The sequence below is a fragment of the Nomascus leucogenys genome, chromosome 11, assembly GCF_006542625.1.
Source record: "Nomascus leucogenys isolate Asia chromosome 11, Asia_NLE_v1, whole genome shotgun sequence".
NCBI lineage: Eukaryota > Metazoa > Chordata > Mammalia > Primates > Hylobatidae > Nomascus > Nomascus leucogenys.
The window spans coordinates 10505088-10520984 of NC_044391.1; positions in this window are offsets into that span (position 1 = coordinate 10505088).

Here is a 15897-nt window from a genome sequence, read left to right on the forward strand (position 1 = left end):
TTAAAAGAAAAAAGTGGTATTTTCTGAAATAAACAGAGCAAGACCCTATATACATTTTGCAGATTGTCAAAAGGTCACCTCACACATTCTGGACAACAACACAGAGCTTTATATAACCCACTGGACCTTGCCCATATGAAGTACAGAAGAAAATTTTCCTGCTTAATCATGGAAACCTTGAGTATTCTGTTAAGTCATTCTCACTGTCAAAAGAATCCCATTTTCATTCATTAAATCATTCTGCAAATACGTATTAGCACATGTTGTGTGTTGTTTTTTTTTTTTTAATTTTGAGATGGAGTCTCTCTCTTGTTGCCCAGGCTGGGGGGCAATGGCGTGATCTCGGCTCACTGCAACCTCCGCCTCCTGGATTCAAGTGATTCTCCTGCCTCAGGCTCCTGAGTAGCTGGGATTAGAGGTGTCTGCCACCATGCCCAGCTACTTTTTGTATTTTTAGTAAAGACAAGGTTTCACCATGTTGGCCAGGCTGGTCTCAAACTCCTGACCTCAGGTGATCCACCCCCCTCAGCCTCCCAAAGTGCTGGGATTACAGGCGCATGTTGTGTGTTAAAGCTCTGTCCTCAATGCTAAAGCAAAGCCAGTCATGGTTCTTACCCTAACAGAGCTTATGTTCTGGTAGGTAAAGTGGGCATTAAATAAATAGATAGATAAATAAGAAATGCATGTAACAAGTGCCACACAGGTTATTATACAAATCTAAAATGAGAAAACCTGGCTTCATCAGAGAGGCTGTGAAAGCCTTCCCCTTGTAAAAGCATGCTTGAGCTGATATTTCTAGGACGTATGGCATTAAGCCTACAACTTGAAGAGCAAACACATATCTGGTTAGACAGATGAACAAATGCAAAGGTCCTACATTGAGAGAGAGAGAAAAAATGAGTGAGGATGAGGGGCTAAAAAAAGACCAGGATGCCGGTGTCGCCATGTGATGAAGGCTACAACTCAGGAAAAGTTTAGAGAGTAAGTAGCCATGGCCTTCAACCTAGGTAGGAGAGGTCTCAGACCCACACTGGCTTTTAACCGGCCACATTTCTCTCCCTGTGGCAAGAAACTTCCGGAGCTAAAGAGATGATGCCTTCTCATGCTTCCCTCTTTCTAGAGTCCATGCTTCCTTCTTTCTAGAACATTCTCCAGGTACAAGATACACAGAATTCCTTCTTCAAAGAATCCCTACTCTGCTTCCAAAGCCTGAGTGACCCCTTTCCCAGCTCAATCCTCCTAAGTGTTGACCATCCTACTCGGTAGGTACCCTTGGGCCTGAGAAGTGATGGGCTATGGGCAAATGTTGAATGGGTAAGTAGAATGTCTATTCATGCTTAAGGCTTCTTTGGTAAGTTGTGGTGTGAAACTACAAAGAGTCCAGGAATTCTTAAGGAAATCTGGCTCTCCAGATCATTGTGAAGTTATATTTGTCAAGATAGAAGGATGGAATATATCTTAACAGCTAGATTGATTTATTATTTTTAAATATTTAGGCATAGGGCATATGGGCCTCCATGTCTATTCTTACCCAGGGACCCACAAATGTGCAGGTTTGCTAAACATGTAGATTGCTGCTGAAGAACACAGAGCCTTGCAGTAAGTATTTCTCAAACTTTAATGTACCTATGAATTACCTGGGGATCTTGTGAAAATGCAAGCACTGATATCTCCATTGTTAACAAGTTCCCCGGAGATGCCCACATTGCTTGTGTAGGGACCACACTTTAAATAGCAAGGCCGTAGGGCATGTTAAGGAGTTTTATTTTTATCTAATTTTATCCAAAGAGCCATTAGAAGTTCTTGAGGGATTTCAAAGGACAGGTTTTCATTTTGAAAAGAGTACAATAGTTGAGGTGTGAAGTATAGATTAAGTGCAGAGGAATATGCTGACAACATTGGGCAGGAGAGAAAGTGAACACATTTGGAGATATTTAGAAAGTAAGATCTGCAGGGCTCAGTGGATTAGATGCAGGAGGAACTGGTATGACCTCAGGAAGGACAAAGTTCAAAGAAGTGAATGGCTAAATATATAAATTAAAGAATTCCCTCTCTGTCATTCTCTCAACTGAGGTTTCAGAATAGCAAGACTTGGGACAGTTTCACTCGTGGATTATTTAAGAGAATTAAGAGGCTTTTTTCTGCCCCCTTGTAGATAGTTGGAAGCCATATTTACCCAAATTACATTTAACCTTCCTCTTCTTTTTCCTCAGAGAGCTAAAATAATAGAAGTGATAGCAGTTGTAACTATACCCATCTCAATTCACCTGCATTCCTTCTGCATGTAGTAAGGTCATCTGAGCAGTTTCTTCCTTTAATTAAGTGGTTGTGGCCGTCACATGTTCTTCACAAAATGATTTCTCCAGTACCCAAGTGATTAAACATAGAACTCTGTTCCCCCTACTCTCGAGAGCCTGAGAGCCCAAGCGTCCTACAGGAAAATGCTTTCTCCTTGGGGGCTGGCTCTCGAGAGGCTTGCTTGCATACAGGCTGGGCTCTTGGAAACGTTTCCTGACTGCAGAGGAACTTTCACTTTATTTGGTAAGTTGGAACAGGATTCAAGGTCCTGCTGAGCTCATCAATCAGCTGCACCAGCTGCAGGAGCACACTGTCCCGTGGGAGTCGGTGCCTCCAGGGAACTTCCCGCTTTCTTCAGCAGAGGATGCCAACAATGGGTTTGCTGCTCCTCTAATTCCACCCCTATCTTCCCCCTCTCCAGCTTTCTGCTGTGACTCACAAAAGGCAAAAGAAGCAATACTTGGAGAAGCCTCCAGCCTAAATTTAGGCAAGGTGTCTTAGTTCTCATAAATAGCCAAGGAAAATTTTAAATTCAATGTGCAGCACTCTTAGCCTCGTGTATCACTTATTTCTCATTCTCACACTGGGTAAGCTTGATTTGCATGCATTTCAAGAGCATCTTTATCTTTTTTTATCTTTATTTATTGTCCTCTCCTCGTCCTACTTGCTGCTTTAGAACTCTGTATCAAATATTTATATATCTTTATTTCCTAGCTGTAACCCACTTCATCATTCCCTTCCAGAGAGCTTTATACTTCACAAAACCTGCTTCCTCCCACAACCCCCATGCACACCCACTTCCTTCTCCCCCTACAGCCACAGTACAAAACTGCCACACTCAAGTTTAATTCAGGGGAGTCCTTGTTTCTCCCTCATTCTCTAATAACCGCAGAAGAAGGCATTTCTGTGCTTCATCCTCAGCATCTGCTTTGCCTGGTGATGATGATTAATAGACAGGCCCAGGTACCTGGTGCCCAAGGCGCCTAATTTAGTGTCGATCCTGCAGGGGCAGAGCATCAAGAATGACACAGGCCTGGTAATGCAGTAAGAATCTGGGGCCTGTGGCTGGCTGGAGAGCACATGTCCCACTGCTAGGGGACAGTCAGTTCTCAGGTCCAGTTATTCCCACACCTTTCAGTTTTTCACTGGACATTGAAATCCAATTTTAATGTGAAATCTCCAGATCTTCATCTTTTGGTTCAATTAAGAAAAAATCATAAAGTGCTCAAATAGCACATTAGCAAGCCAGCAGTTTATGTACTCTGGTTTGTAGTTCTCGTGGCATGAAGCAGTTCACAGACACATTCCCACTCAAAGGTATTTGGAAACACATTGTATGTGCTGTCCTGGCACTTTTTTTTTTTAATTTTTTTAAGTTCTGGTGTACATGTGCAGGATGTCCAAGTTTGTTACACAGGTAAACGTGTGCCACGGTGGTTTGCTGCACCTATCAACCCATCACCTAGGTATTAAGCCCAGCATGCATTAGTTCTTTCCCCCAGCGCGCTCCCTACCTCCCCAGACAGGCTCCAATGTGCGTTGTTTCCCTCCCTGTGTCCCTGTGTTCTCATTGTTCAGCTCCCAACTTTAAGTGAGAAAATGTGGTGTTTGGTTTTCTGTTCCTGTGTTAGTTTGCTTAGGATAATGGCTTCCAGCTTTATCCATGTCCCTGCAAAGGACATGATCTCATTCCTTTTTATGGCTGCATAGTATTCCATGGTGTATATGTACCACATTTTCTTTATCCAGTCTATCATTGATGGACATTTGGGTAAGTTAGTTCACCATTGTGGAAGTCAGTGTGGTGATTCCTCAAAGATTTAGAACCAGAAATACCATTTGACCCAGCAATCCCATTACTAGGTATAATATGAATATAAATTACCCATTTATGTTACCCAAAGGAATATAAATAATTCTCCTGGCACTTGTCACTCACAAGTGCTGTGGACATTAAAAGGAAGAGTAATTGAAAGATCCAAACCTGTCTATAACTAGGCAACCTTGAGGCCTGTCTTTGCATCCAGCAACAACAATAATAAAACTCTGCCTTTTAAAACTTGAAGAATAACCATTCTTTATTCTAGATTTCCTTAAAGGGGTAGCACAGGGCATTACCAAGGTCATAGAATTCTTTTGAAAATTCATCTTTAGACATCTCTTTTTCTTCCCAGAGCTTCTCACTCTGCAGCTGCTAAGCATCATCCCATGTCTCTTGCTGCCTCAATGTCCCTATAACATTCATTCACCCTTTTCGCATCCCTGTGCTCAGTACATGACTCTCCTATTTGGGGGAAAATACACTGCTTTTTGTTTTTCTCGAATAAATCAGCCCTCCTGCCCTGGAATTGTAGCAAGAAAAACCATCCACCTAAAAGTAACAGTTATCCTCATTATCCTGGTATTCTGATATTTCCCCACATAACAATATAATCTCTAAAGACTTTATCATCATCTTGCAATATTCGATCATCACTTGAAGTCTGACAGAGTATTGGCCATGATCATGAAGAGTACCCAGGGAATCTTTCCGGACTTGAGCCTTCTTAAAGCTAGTTTGCTAATAATTAGTTGTCTAATGATCAAGTTATCTAATATTTAATCCTTCTCTGAATCCTTTCCATTATCTATCTTTTTCTGAAATCTACTTGACTTTTTAATCATTTTTAAGCAAATTTGCCTAGGGCACTTCTGAATTATCTTTATATTTTAAATATCAAATTTCCACTATTCTGTAAATCTGTCCTTGTGGTGTCTTTTGCTATTTTATGTTCATTTCAACACTTTAAGGACATTTAGCCAAGTTATCTGAAAACTTTTTATTTTTTATTAATTGATACTTTAGGGTCACAAAGGTTTGGATTCTAGATGATCTCCACATGAAGCGATACACTGTGGAACTTTCTACGCTGCCGGGGGCACAGTGAGTACTCTGCTGTGATGGCCTCACCAATGTCTGTCCAGATAGCCCCTGTGGTCACAGGCATCTCTGAGGTTCTCTCTACTGAAAGGAATCTCTTCTCATTTAAAGAGGGTCCCCATCCTGTAACCTGAATCACCCAAAGTTCTCCCTGGGACCTTCTTGTCTGTTGTGGGTAGCTTACCCCTACCTACCAAAATAGCCTAGTCCCTGACCCCCAGGACACAAAACATCCATATTCATCATGGATTTCATTCCCATCTCAGTAATTTAGTAGCTGATGTCTTTGGATAAGAACCTAACCTCTCTGAACATCTGGTACATAGGTTGCACCACCTTTATTAAGAAGAATCACAATTACTCTCGTAAGTTTAGGTAGGAATAGAAACAAATCTATGGACTGTCTGGATGCCTAGAAGGCATTCAATAAGGAAGGAGGAAGAGTGAGAGGAAGGGGGGGCATTTTATTTTTCTACAGATGACAACATCTGAACAATAGAATAGGCAGAAAGACGCCGTCTAAGATTTAGAGAAAACTACATCATATCAACTGGGCCTTTGCTTTATTGAAAAATAAAAACAACAACCAACTATTCTTTGACTTCTTTGAAAATAGGCCCCCAGAAAAATCTATGAAAGCAACCTATAAAGTGTTAGTTCTAGCTGAATTAAAATTGTATGGGGAAAGAAATCAACCTTTAACCTTGTCCATTATAGCAGTAGATCTGTATGCTCCACAATCCACCTCCTTGGAAATATTTTTGGCAATGGTCTTATCCAGAAAATTCACTGAATTACTGAGTCCAGGTTATGAGTGTTTGTGCTCTTTCCTGATTTCTTTAGCCTACCTCCCTGCCCCAAACAATAAATTACCATTTTCATCTGCACTTGCCTCAGGCAGCACCTCTTTATTAAAAGATTAACAAATAAATAAACAAGATGGAATTAGCCAGAAGCAACTGTATGAGACTTTTATCTCTAATGGGATGGAAATTGAAGGCAAAAATAGAGAATATTGATGACAAAATATTTGAATCTTGTGCTCTTTTCAGGGATCTGTAGAGCATGTGTCTGGTAACACAGAGAGGAAAATATGCTGGGGACAGGGATGATGTGTTCATTCTAAGCTGCCTTTAGATGTACCAGCGCCATCTGACCTCCCCCCCGCCATAGACTCTTAGAAATGCAACATTTGAAGTGTGGGTTCTCCTCCCCACCTACCCCTAAAGATGAGTGTTTCTCATTTTCCCCTTAAAGGAGGAAGCACATTGTCATTATCATCTTTCCCATTCTTCACTCTGGAGTTCAACTTATTTCAGAATAAAATTGTCACCTGTCATTGGATATGACCAGTGACTGCTAAGTTTATCACAACACCCAGTTCAACTTCCATAAAATCACATCCTCCTTTCCTAAGCCGGAAGCATCCAAGAGTTCTCAGCTACGATGCTGGAGGGAAGACGCCTACTCGAAGTAGAAATGTGTCAGTCCTTCATGTAAAAGCACAGGCAACTGATGCTTGTCAATTTACAGCTGATGGCAGCAGGTGGAGAAGAAACCATCTTGGCTAGCGACTAAGAGCCTATGATACTGGCTGAAATTTTCCACTAACTAGATGTGTGACCCTGCACAAGTTACCCTCCATTTAATTTCCTCCTCTCCAAAGTCAAGGCCTGTGCATGAAGATTCAAAGGTCCCTTCCAGCTTCATGGTGCCCCTTAGTCTGCCCACCCACCAAAGCGCCTCAGGCTCGAGAAAGTCAGCAGGGTCTAGCTCCCTGCATGACTTGACCCAAAACACTTTCTTGGTCTTTTGAAATTAATGCAGATGTTTTCATCTTTCCAAATTCTTTCTTTCTCTTATTTGATTAACTTTTTCCTTATTTCAAAAGCAGCATATGCTTATTATAAAAATGTCATACACACAGATAAGCAGAAGAAGAGAAAAGTCACTCATAATGCCAAGTTCCTTCAAACTGTGGCATATATTTAGAGGTTCTTCATACTATCTGCAGTGTTTTCCAACTTCATAAGCCATTGACACATTGCTCCTTCTCTTTTTATTTTATTTGAAAACATAATTTTAATGGCTACAATTGCTGTATCATATGATTGTGCCATGCATGAATCAATTTATATGTATATAAATTTTTTTTTTGAGACAGAATCTCGCTCTGTCACCCAGGCTGGAGTACAGTGGTAAGATCTAAGCTCACTACAACCTCCGCCTCCTGGGTTCAAGTGATTCTTGTGCCTCAGCCTCCTGAGTAGCTGGGATTACTGGCAAGCACCACCACACCTGGCTAATTTTTGTATTTTTAGTAGAGATGGGGTTTCACTGTGTTGGTCAGGCTGGTCTTGAACTCCCGACCTCAAGTGATCCACCCACCTCAGCCTCCCAAAGTGCTGGGATTACAGGCATGAACTACCATGCCTGGCTAAATTTACTAATTTATATTTTTTAATTTTGCTATCATTTGTATCACCCTGAACTCTCTTCTTTGAGGGATATACCTGGTTACTCTAAAGAGTATCGGTAGATGAGGGAGGTGCTCTTACTAACTAGTGACATTTCTTTAAATGGCTGCAAATGCTTGGAAACTCCTCCAGGTGAGACATAGACTGTAATTCTCCTCCTATTTAATCTGGTTGTATTTATGACTCACTTGTAACTAAGACAATAAGGCAAAGCAAAGATGTGCGACTCCTAAGTCTAGATCAGGAGGCTACGCAGCTTCCACCTGATTATCACAGAAGACTTGCTCTTTGGCTGCTTGTTCTCAATATAGACTTTCTTGGAACCCAGCTGCCATGCTGTGAGGAAGCCCAAGCCATGTGGAGGGGTCACATGGAAGTGCTGTGGTTGACTGTCCTTCAGGCCAAGCACTGGACATGAGAGCAAGGAAGCCAACTTGGAAGCCCCACTCAGCTGTCCAAGATGTTTAAGTCACCCCAGCCCATGGAGTCTTTAAAGCCTCAGTCACAGTGGAGCAGAGAAGAGCCTTCCACTCTGCCGTTTTCAAATTCCTGGCCCACACAATCTGTGAACAAATAAATGTTGTTGATTCATACCACCAAGTTTGGATGGTTGGGGGCAGAAGTAGTACCTGGAATGCCACAGACTAAACCTGCCATGATTAGTAGGTACAATGGGAGGCACATTCTAAAGCAGCCATCCCCAACATTCTTGGCCCCAGGGACTGGTTTCATGGAAGACAATTATTCCATGGATGGGGATGAGAGGGATGGTTTTGGGATGAAACAGTTCCACCTTAGATCGTCAGGTATCAGTTAGATTTTTATAATGAGCATGCAACCTAGATCCCCCATATGCACCGTTCACAATAGGGTTGGCACTCTTATGAGAATCTAATGCCTCCACTGATCTGACAGGAGGCGGAGTTCAGGTGGTAGTGTCACCCACTACTCACCTCCTGCTGTGCAACCTGGTTCCTGACACGCCACACGGACTAGTACCAGTCTGCAGCCCAGGGGTCGGGGACCTCTGTTCTAAAGGACAATGTTAGGAGAGGAAGGGGAATAAATGAATTTATCTTAACCTGCAGGGAAAACAAAAAGACTGCAGTTCTGGGAGTAGCAACCCCCAAAGGATTCTGTTTGTCTCGTATGTAAACCTATCAGCAGCAGCATCTTTTATGTTTGAAAAAACCAATTGTGGATGCTTAAAATATGATGTTTCTTTGAAAAGAGTGTCTTACCAAAAAATTACGATGAGTTATGAAAGCAAAATATTTCCAGCATTTGTATTTGGAGTACAGTTGAGGCTTACTCTAAAGGAGAAAATTTTGCAAAGTGGTTCAGAGTAAGAGTTTTAGAAGCAGATTTACCTGGGTTCAAACTAAGGCCCTATGACCACTTTGCCAATTCTGGAAACATGCGTTCCATCATCTCTGACACAGGGAGAAGGCTTCACTCACAAGGCTGCTGTAAGCGCTAGCAGACATAATGGATGTGCTGTGTTCACATGGTGCCTAGTGCACGGTGGTGCCTGGTCAACTGTCACCATTCTTATTGTGTTCTTGTTATTGCTCCTGCTATTGCTAAAGTTGTTTCAGCCTAGCCCAGGAAGAAGGGTGATTATTTAGTTCTGAAAAAGAGAAAACACAATAAGGAATATATTATTTCATTTCTCACCCAAAGGACCATTTTATGACTCTGGTCACTGCAGTGTAGGAAAGGAATAACGTTCACTGTTAAAGAAAAAACATCATTCAGTGACACTGGATAAAGCACAGTAAGACAGACTTTATTCATGACCATTGCAACAGGTATAGGGACCATGGTAAGGGGATTTTGCAGTGAGGGAGAGAGATTAGGCTCAACTCTGAATACAGCATGGGCAAGTGGGAATTTATAGCTAAGGAGCAGGGTGGGGATCGATGGATGAAAATGACTTAGAGGATACATCAGGAGTAAGGGAGATTCTGGCCAAACGAACCTACAGGATTTTTACAGGTGATATTGGAGGAGAAGGAACCTGATCAGATATCAAGGCTAATTAGACAGTGAGAGAGGATGAGTGGTTCTTGCTAAATTGACCTATCAGGGTTCTTGCTAAAACTGGGTTTTACAAAAACATGTGCAGATGAGCCTAGGAGAAGTTTCCCCAAGAGGCTGACGAAAGTTTAACCAAGCAAAGAATCTTTGTTATCAGCCCATTTAGAATATAAGGGCAAAGCCCTAAGAGATTTACATTTAAGTCAAAAAACCAGAGGACTTGAATATATTCACTTTTTTTACTGCATTGCTGAGGTTTAGATTTCACTCACTCAATCAGCTATTCGTTTAGCAGACATGTGTACTTATTAACTATCATTATATGCTGGGATCCATAGTAGGCACTGACAATGCAGAAAAATTAAAAACAAACAGGACTCTAACCCTCCCCATTCACGTTCAACCTCTGCAGCTCATATGCACCGTGTCATAAGACATTCACAATTGCAGAGTACCCTGAAAGGGGAAAAATGAAAAATAAAATTTAAGAAAGTTCTAAAAGTATGTTACACTTTACAAAGCCCTTTTCACATTTGTCATCTCAATGAGTCCTCTAAACAACCCTGAAAAATAGATACTATTATAATTAAATCAATTTTATAGATAAGAAAACTGAGACAAGAAGGCTAAGTAGCATATTCACGATCACAAAGCTAGTAAATGACAAAGTAGGATCTTGGACCCTATCTTCTCCATCTGTGCTGGGTCAGCCTGTGTCACTTCAACTCCATCAGACACATGGCTTTTTTGTACTGTGGCAAAGATACTGAGCTCTCACCAAATCTACCCACACTTTGCAGCCTCCCTTAGAGTCAACTAGAATCACATGACTAGGACTTTGTCCTGAAGCAACATCAGTACTTCTGGGGCTAAAGCAGTTGAGAGTCGATTTGGCTCCTCCGTGACCCTCTTCCTCTTTGGAAAAGAGCCTCAAAGTGAAAGGGGCTTGGATACCCAAGTACCTGCGTGGAGGAGAGTCTTTGCGAGGCCATCTCACATCTCACACCAGAGAGAAAACACCTTTTGTGTGAAGCCTTTGAGATTTCAGGTCCTACTTGTTACCACAGCAGAACCTCTTCTACCTAACAAACACAAACCCAAGACCTCTCTACCCAGCACCATGCTGGGTGCTGAGAACAACTGGAATCGTAAGATATTCTCTGCCTTCGAGGAGCTAACAAAGTTACTAGGACATTACTTAAAGTGAAGGGTTTTCTCAACAGATGGCCAGGCTCAGCCAGCAATGTAGGACCCATAAATACCAGTGACAGGCTCATTATCACATCTGAGAAGAGCTGTAGCCTCGACACTGTTTGGTGGTGGCTGCCATTTTTAAGATGTTGCTGTGCTATAAGCTAGAAGGACAGCGCCAAACCTGATAACCACCCAGAACCTGGGGCAATCCTTATTACCTCGATAAATAACGTTTTAATTTATTGGTTAAAGAAAACATGTTAAGAAAACATGTCCCTGTAGCCTTGCCTCTTTTCAGGCCCATCTTTTAATGTCTTTTCTCTACTCTGAGAATTTGTTCCTTTATTCATTCACTTACTAAACATGTATCAAACATCAACATGGTTCCAGTGCTGTGTTAGAGCTGGAGATGCACAGATAAAGAAATCATGATTCCTGCCTGGGAATCGGCAGTAACTTTTTTTTTTTTTTTTTTTTTTTTCAGAACCTAGACCTGAACTCAGGGGGCCTTATGGGATTTATAAGATCAAATCACCAACTCAGGGTCATTTAGAAAGGGGTGTTAAGACTCAAGTCTTAAGGCATAAGTAAAAGTCCACCAACTTTTATGACTTTGTGATTTTTTAAAATCAACGTACTCTTCAAGGATGAACTGTCAGATTTTCTAAGGAGAAAAAACAAACAGCGTATTTCTCTGCTTTCTCAACTGCCTGGTTCTTTCATTTTGACATTTGAGACTCTTGTTGCACCATAGACTCAATAGCATTTATTTAGAATCCCAAAAGCCAAGAATTAGACCTTTGACTCAGAGCAGTTTTCTGTCTTCCTTTCTCTGGGTCAATCAACCTCAGCTTCTCTAGTTTTAAAAGTACAACCTACAGGAAACATAATTTCCAAAAAGAGTGATTTCATAGGATTATATTTCAAAATATTATCCCTGTTATATGGAGTAGGCCCGGTATCCATGAGGTAGCAATGTGTTCCTTTGCTAAGCCAAGGAGTCCAATCCCACATGCTATGTAACTGGCACAAAGTCAATAATTTTAATCCTACTTGCTGTGAGGTTGTTACACAGGGAAAGTTCCTTAGTGAGGCAGGCATGGCGCGGCCTCCAGTGTGTACACCAGTGGACTTGGCTTCTATCATATAAACCCATTAAGGGTCTGAAGAAGCCATTTACATTTTCAGTGCTTTTTTTTTTTTAATTGATTTCTCAAGGCTCTCTCTCAGGGGAAGCTGTCCTCACCTCCCTGGCCCTCTCATATATAGTACCAAGTGCTCCACCGCAGTAGAGAATGTGCTGCTGTGATTCCTTGATTCTTAATTAATTTATCAAATGGAGCATCTCTGTTGAGTCCCTATGCTTAGAAGAATAGTGACTAGAACCTAGCAGGAATTTGAATACCTTGTTCCACCATAGACTCAATGTTTTTTGAATAAACTGTTTTTTGAATAAATAATATATGCAAATAGAAGGATTTGTAAGATTCTTAAGGAAAGTCTAGAATTTGCCTCCCTCCTTGGCCTCCCACTGGATTCCTTGAGGATTTCCTTGGGGAAATACTTTGAAGGCTCCAGGCAAAATGCAAATATGTTTTCTGAGAGGATTAACAGATGAAGCTGTTATCCGTCAAACTCAAGTTGTAATAGCAAATACTACAGAAAGTGTAGATCAAAAATGAACCCCAAAGAGTGGAGAAGCATATGAGATCTCACCCACGCTTCATAAGGAGAGCCAGGAATAGGACAGACAATACCTGAGGGGCCACACCTGGGTATGGGAAAAGGAGCTTTCATTCAAGATAATGGGAGGTGGAGGTGGGGGAAAGGCGAGAAGTCAGAAACAAATTACTAGAGAGCCAATATGGGGAGCATCAGGACCCTGTTAAATTCCAGGGGAGGAGTCCAGAGTTATGCATCCATGTTTGGCCACGAACCCAAGAGTAAGGATGTAGGAGATGAGACCAGTCAAAGCCAGGTAAGAGTTTCATGGGAGTGAGTGGGCCTGGGCAAGGAGGTCAAGAGCTATCAAGGGCCTTACTGCTGTGATGCAATTACAGAGGGACCACAGGGGCTCTGCTGCCTGTGCTCTAAAGCAACGCTGTCCAAGAGAGCCACAGAAGTGAGCCACGTGGGTAATTTAAAATTCCCTATAACCACATTTAAAAAGAAAAAGGCAAAGGAAACAGCTAAATATGATTAATGAGATAGATATTTTTCTTTCTTTTTTTCCTTTGTACTGTGTCTTCGAAATGTAGTATGCATTTCATAAGAAACTTGTTCAGCAATTTGGACAGTAGCTGCATGTGCTTAGTGGCTACCATACTGAATAGCATGGTTTTGGGGGCTCCACTCTGGTCATCTTCTGGCCACATCCCTCACCATGGTGAGGAGTTGGTGGGGCCAAGAGGATCTGCCCACCTAGATGACCTACATCTTTCTAGATCACACACCAGGTACCCAAAACCCTGAAATGCCCTGCCCAAAGGGCCCACAGCCTACTCTTAGGGGAGTGCATTGGGAGGGCATTGGAATCTTCATATGAGTCCTTCCCTGGGTCCATCACAGGATGGGTTAACTTTTCTGAGGGTGAACTGTGCTGCTGTTCTGTGCACTGTTAGCCTTGAGGAGGTCAAGGCATGGCTGATAGTGGAGAGGCATGAACGGAGCTTGGATGTGGGTTGGGATGCCTGTGCAGGACAGAGTTGGGGTAGGGGGAGAGAAGAGAGATCAGTCACTCACTGGCACAAGGAGCCTGGGCCATTTCTCTCCACACTCCACATGCCCGTGTAAAACTCCAAGGCATCTGAGAATTCTAAATTTGAAGCTAAATTTGACAAGGTAGGAGAACAGAACATATTTTATTTAAGAATTTATTAGCCTAATTTATAAGTTTAAAATATTTAGATCAGAGTGAGCCTTCACTTTCACTCCTGCCAGGAACCCCACAAATGCTGGAGGCAAACCTGATCCTGAGTTTTCATTATTTACCATAATATCTGGTATTTAAATTCTTGTCTTTGGGGAAGGAGTGAGTAAATAGGCCCAACTCAAAAGGTCAGAGGTACAATGAACTCTATGTAACACAAAAGGAGAATAAATTATTTAACATAAGGATCCCAAATTCAGTTTTACAGAAGGTAATTTTAAGGAAATAAATACATATCACCTCCACTGTGGAAACCACCCTCAATTCCAATTAGCATAGTTAATTACTCCTTTCTTTCTGTGCCCACAGAGCACTTTAGTCAAACTTCTTTCTGTAGAATATAAGTCTATATTTTCTTCAAAAATAATGTATTGCTTTATTTTAGGAATCTCAGATTCTTTTGAGAATGTATAATGAAAGTCATGAGTCCTCTCCCTAGGAAAAAAACTGCAGATATGTGCAATTGGGAATATATGATTTCACAGAGTTCACAGACTTGAGACTAAGATGCCTCTGTTTGACAGGGCTTCGAGGGAAGCACTGATGCCACTTTGCACCATCTGATAGTACTCAGCTCAGATAGGATGAATAAGCAGCATGTTCCAGGCATCTACTGCTGTATTAAAACCATCCCAAAACTTAGTGGCTTAAAAGAAGAGTAGTTAGGATGCTACAATCCTGCAGGACACGGTGGGGATGGCTCTACCCGTGTGTTATTGGCCAGGTGCCTTCACTAAGGAAAGGAGGAGCCACAGTGGCTTCACTCACATGTCCGGTGTCTGTGGCTAGCAGCACTGGGAGCGGGCTGCATTGGTGTGTGTGTCTCTCTTACTTTCCCTGCAGTCTCACAGCCTCCTTGGCTTCTTTCCTCATGAACTCTCCAACAGGACAGTCAAACCTCTTAGTGGTGGTCTAAGGCTTCAAGAGGGAGACCCTACTTGTGTCAGGCATGCTAATTTCTCACTGGCCAAAGCAAGTCACAGACAAAGCCCAGCGTCAGTGTGGGAGGGGCTTCACAAAGGTATGACTATCAGCATGCATGGCTTATTGGTATCACCAATTCACAGCCACAGCACAGCCTTTCCAAAAACAACGTGAAGGGACAACTATTAAAAGAGCAAATAATCATAATCTCTTAGAGATCCTCCACAATAGATGTGGGGTGTCTACTTACTCCCTCCAACACTTAGGCCTCAGATCAAAGTCTCTCAGAGCAGTCTTGTCTGATTAGGTCACATCTTCCTGTTAGGCACCATCTGAGAAGCCTGTGTTTTTGGTCTTAAATACATATCACAGCTTGTAATTATGTATTAGGGTGAATATCTGATTTCATATCACCCAAACTGAATGGTGGACCCTTTGAGGACAGGAACTACAACTGCTTTCTTATTATTACATCTCAGCTTCTGGCACAGGATCAGACACATGGTAGACCCCAATAAATATTTGAGGAAGGAGGGAGGGAGGGAGGGAGAGAGGGAGGGAGGGAAGGAAAGAAGGAAGGAAGGAGGGAGGGAAGAGGGGAGGGAGGGAGGACAGGAAGGAAGGGAGGAAGGGAGGAAAGGAAGGGAGGTAGGAAAGGGAGGAAGGGAGGGAGGGAGGAAAGGAAGTGAGGGAGGGAGGAAGGAAGGGAGGGAGGGAGGGAGGGAAAGCAGAAAGAGAAAGGGAACAAGAATGTATGGGAAAGGAAATATATGGTGTAAGTTATAGGAATTCAAGGTATGATTCGATTAACAGCAACATCCATTGAATATGTACCAGACATGACACTAAGGCAAATATCCTATTTACTCCCCAACAACCCTGTGGGAGACTTAATATTCACCCCAGTTTATGGATGAGGAGACTGAAGCTTACAGTAGTTATGTGATTTTTCTCAGGCTGAAGAGCTGGCAAGTGGCAGAGCTGGCATTTGACCCAGGGAAGCCTAACCTCAGAGCTCATACCATTAACCACTTGTAACCTTTATCTCCCCTGTAAGTACAAATTAACATTTAGAAACGAAAGGAGAGCACTTAAGAACACAAAGCAGCTTGAGT